At 54.2% G+C, this 5,000-nt stretch overlaps 1 non-coding gene across 1 annotated transcript in view; it reads left to right on the top strand.

The window, feature by feature from the left end:
- Window positions 1-3,623: 3,623 nt before the first annotated feature.
- The window catches only part of LOC124732422, a 1,909-nt gene continuing 532 nt past the window's right edge, over window positions 3,624-5,000 (top strand). Inside the window, exon 1 of the ribosomal RNA XR_007008689.1 lies at window positions 3,624-5,000. This exon is cut by the window's right edge and continues 532 nt beyond it. This is a non-coding gene — a ribosomal RNA (small subunit ribosomal RNA).

Here is a 5,000-nt window from a genome sequence, read left to right as displayed (position 1 = left end):
ATACCGCCATCTATGCGCATCTGACAACACTACGTCCGCACCACAAAACATACCGCCATCTGTAGGTCTCCCGCAACATGACCTCCTGCAACGACGCTACCGCCATCTATGAGACGCCAAGCCGACTAAGACAGCGATGGCGCCACAGTGGCCGCCTTTCGACGCCACCCACAAAGGCTGCAGCCTCTGTCGACCATAGCACCCAATCTCCAGTGGCTCTGCCGCACGAAGCCGTGGACCGGCAATGACGCCACCCGCACCCGTTCGTGCACCACCCCAACCGCCAAACTCGCACCTCCAGCGGATGAACGGCGGACGTTTCCCGCACTCGTAAAGTGCAATCCACCCCTATAACTTGCGTTTCATGAAGAGTTATTTCCAATATGCGACATTCCCGCTGTCCGTATACATGAGCCGCGACCTGTACCACTTACGAGCGAGAGACGCGATCGCGTTGCTCACTGTACGGCGTCCGATACCGAGCCATCAGCATGTCGGTCCCCATGCGCGTTGCACTCGCACTCGCAGTCGCAAAAACGTGGGGCAAATATATTACGCGGAAGAGTTATAACAGACCGAGCCCCACTGCATGGGGGGAGTCTTTGTCACTAATGTACACAGATGGAACATTTTGGACTGGAACCAGATTACCCGTACACACGGCGCTGATTAGTAATCAATGCAGAGCCATCAAACTACAGCAAATATACACAACTGTCCGTATACATGCTGAAAGAGTCTGCCCAAAATGGGAACCACACGTCAGCCAGACACTCTGATCACGCACCACTCTCTGCTTCTAACAGGCGCACATACAATATGTAAGCACCAGCATGGAACAACATCCAGTGCATCTTCTCCGCCACATTACACAATCCACACTATCACAACCAGACCAGGAGGTCCGTGCGGAAAATACAATATCCCAGCCTTTCGACATCCACCATTGCGCAGACCAGGCACCAACACCCACACATGTCCTATACAACGGTGCACCCAACATCACAATAGTACCTCCTGTCACAGCGCACAAACAATGACATGAGTCAAAGACACAGGTCTCACACAAGCATAGAATTGGAGCGCCGCCTCTAATAAGCCAAAGGTGCATCCTGACGTGACAAATCTGATCATGTCACAAGCATTCACTTACTATAATCACTATCAACGAACCTGCCGCCCCCGCCCCCCCCCCCCCCTACACCTTTCCGTACAACAACGTGTAACCTAACCTAACCTAACCTAACCTATGTTGTACCTTAACCTAACCTATGTTGTACCTTAACCTAACCTATGTTGTACCTTAACCTAACCTATGTTGTACCTTAACCTAACCTATGTTGTACCTTAACCTAACCTATGTTGTACCTTAACCTAACCTATGTTGTACCTTAACCTAACCTATGTTGTACCTTAACCTAACCCATGTTGTACCTTAACCTAACCCATGTTGTACCTTAACCTAACCCATGTTGTACCTTAACCTAACCCATGTTGTACCTTAACCTAACCCATGTTGTACCTTAACCTAACCCATGTTGTGCCTCAACCTAACCCATGTTGTGCCTCAACCTAACCCATGTTGTGCCTTAACCTAACCCATGTTGTGCCTCAACCTAACCCATGTTGTGCCTTAACCTAACCCATGTTGTGCCTTAACCTAACCCATGTTGTGCCTTAACCTAACCCATGTTGTGCCTTAACCTAACCCATGTTGTGCCTTAACCTAACCCATGTTGTGCCTTAACCTAACCCATGTTGTGCCTTAACCTAACCCATGTTGTGCCTTAACCTAACCCATGTTGTCGCCTTAACGTAACCCACGTTGTCGCCTAAACCTGCTCTGTAATTGTTATACGACTCGTTCAATTACTGTAGTGTTGCCCACCCGCAACCCTCGCAATATAGTTCGCTACTCGCACTGCCCGCACCCCTGTGTATCGCTTCATGTTAAACACCTTGCAAGTCTTGCTCACTTTCCACATGCTCCTGCTGTACACTGTAATGTGGATGGCAGCAGGACGTACATGCCGCCCCTCCCCACGTCCCCACCTTGCCCCCTGCCTTCGCAAGCTGGTTGGTGAGAAGTTTGCATGTTCAATGCCCTTCGCATGCGACGTACTCAGGCTACGTTGTGGTGCGGCCTGTGTCAACTGTCCGCTGATGTCGTACGCGTGAACCACAATCTGTACTGCACATTCGTCCTTATGTACTGAATGATACATCGTGGCACATGTGTGACCGCACAACGACTGCGCCCAAAAACGGCGGACCATACAGTGCAAATATTGTGCACGCAGCTACGTGTCGTCTCCCTATGAGAGCTGGATTGCAGTGTGGTACGCCATAGAGACGTGTGGGAGGAACGGACGCCGTGGATGGCGATCAGCATGAGCTGTCTGTTGATGTATTCGGACCTAGTCGTCTCTCCTCACACACCGTGATGGCATGGTGCACCGCGTTCCATATCTGCGACATGCTACAGAGGCCGGTTGACAGTCGTTCGAGCAATGGACATCGCATACGTACGGGGGCCACCTTCCACGTATTGTCTAGGCGTGCACATTTTGTTGCGTGTATGTGGGCAGACGTAGTGTGGCGTGACACCTGACACAGGCATGCAATAATCGTTGAAGTTGCAAATGGCGATGGACGCCTGCGTTTTCTGGTGAAGTTACGCAAATGAACAAATGGTAACCTGTTGTGGTGCGGTTGTTCTCGCTAGGGGTGAATCGGTGATGGCGACGATAGGTTGAGGTACTAACCGGTTGTTCCAGCGATACCCACCATGCCGACGAAACTGAACGGCATCTGGGTGTGAAGCGATACGCGGCGGTGGCTGGGTGGGACCGTCCCCGGCCGGTGAGGGGGCGCCTCCCGGCGTGCTGGCCGCGCGGTGCGTGGGCGCACGCGCTACAGCCGGCTGGTGGGGGCGGCCAGTGGCAGGCGCGCCGGCCGACGGACGCGGCAGGCGTCGCAGCTGCGCGCCGGCGCACCCTGCGCGCGGCGCCGTGCGGCCAAAGTAGGTCCTCGCGGGCCCGGTGCGAAGCGCGGTGGACATCTTCAGTGTGCTGGTCCGATTGAGGACTGTGTGCGTTGAGGATGCGCCGCCGCCCGGCGCTCGGCGCCGCGACGCCGTCTGCTGCTCGGTCGCCCCAGCGGTTCTCGCTGGTGGTTTGTATCGCAGCTGTGCGGATGTGTTGGCGCGTGCGCTGTGCTGGGAGAGTTCGCTTCGGCACCCAAGTGGGGCTTTTGTCCTTCTGTGGCGCTGGCGTTGGAGCTGCCGGTCACCGTAGGTGGCGCGTGTTGTCTCCCGCCGGCAATGCCACGACAGCACGCTCCCGGGCCTCTGTCGGCAGCGGCAAGCTCAGTTGGGAGCACGGGTGGTCGCACCGAAAGCGTCTACTCGCCTAACTCCGGGCGATTGCGCCTCTCTCGAACCCGACCAAGTACTTGGGACGGCGCTGCGCGCCGCCGGGACCTGAGAGGGTTTCGAGGTGTATTGTGCAGGGGAGCTCAGCCTCCTCCTGTTTGCAGAATGATTGAGCGGACGCTTGCGTGTTCGCGCGGGCCCCCGGGACACACTCCCGGGCGGCCGGCTGCTCAGCTCTAGTTGACGCAGCTCCCTGGTTGATCCTGCCAGTAGTCATATGCTTGTCTCAAAGATTAAGCCATGCATGTCTCAGTACAAGCCGCATTAAGGTGAAACCGCGAATGGCTCATTAAATCAGTTATGGTTCCTTAGATCGTACCCACGTTACTTGGATAACTGTGGTAATTCTAGAGCTAATACATGCAAACAGAGTCCCGACCAGAGATGGAAGGGACGCTTTTATTAGATCAAAACCAATCGGTCGGCTCGTCCGGTCCGTTTGCCTTGGTGACTCTGAATAACTTTGGGCTGATCGCACGGTCCTCGTACCGGCGACGCATCTTTCAAATGTCTGCCTTATCAACTGTCGATGGTAGGTTCTGCGCCTACCATGGTTGTAACGGGTAACGGGGAATCAGGGTTCGATTCCGGAGAGGGAGCCTGAGAAACGGCTACCACATCCAAGGAAGGCAGCAGGCGCGCAAATTACCCACTCCCGGCACGGGGAGGTAGTGACGAAAAATAACGATACGGGACTCATCCGAGGCCCCGTAATCGGAATGAGTACACTTTAAATCCTTTAACGAGTATCTATTGGAGGGCAAGTCTGGTGCCAGCAGCCGCGGTAATTCCAGCTCCAATAGCGTATATTAAAGTTGTTGCGGTTAAAAAGCTCGTAGTTGGATTTGTGTCCCACGCTGTTGGTTCACCGCCCGTCGGTGTTTAACTGGCATGTATCGTGGGACGTCCTGCCGGTGGGGCGAGCTGAAGGCGTGCGACCGCCTCGTGCGTGCTCGTGCGTCCCGAGGCGGACCCCGTTGAAATCCTACCAGGGTGCTCTTTATTGAGTGTCTCGGTGGGCCGGCACGTTTACTTTGAACAAATTAGAGTGCTTAAAGCAGGCAAGCCCGCCTGAATACTGTGTGCATGGAATAATGGAATAGGACCTCGGTTCTATTTTGTTGGTTTTCGGAACCCGAGGTAATGATTAATAGGGACAGGCGGGGGCATTCGTATTGCGACGTTAGAGGTGAAATTCTTGGATCGTCGCAAGACGAACAGAAGCGAAAGCATTTGCCAAGTATGTTTTCATTAATCAAGAACGAAAGTTAGAGGTTCGAAGGCGATCAGATACCGCCCTAGTTCTAACCATAAACGATGCCAGCCAGCGATCCGCCGCAGTTCCTCCGATGACTCGGCGGGCAGCCTCCGGGAAACCAAAGCTTTTGGGTTCCGGGGGAAGTATGGTTGCAAAGCTGAAACTTAAAGGAATTGACGGAAGGGCACCACCAGGAGTGGAGCCTGCGGCTTAATTTGACTCAACACGGGAAACCTCACCAGGCCCGGACACCGGAAGGATTGACAGATTGATAGCTCTTTCTTGATTCGGTGGGTGGTGGTGCATGGC

This window comes from Schistocerca piceifrons, unplaced genomic scaffold (assembly GCF_021461385.2).
Source record: "Schistocerca piceifrons isolate TAMUIC-IGC-003096 unplaced genomic scaffold, iqSchPice1.1 HiC_scaffold_1342, whole genome shotgun sequence".
Lineage (NCBI taxonomy): Eukaryota > Metazoa > Arthropoda > Insecta > Orthoptera > Acrididae > Schistocerca > Schistocerca piceifrons.
This window is presented reverse-complemented; position numbering and strand designations above follow the sequence as displayed.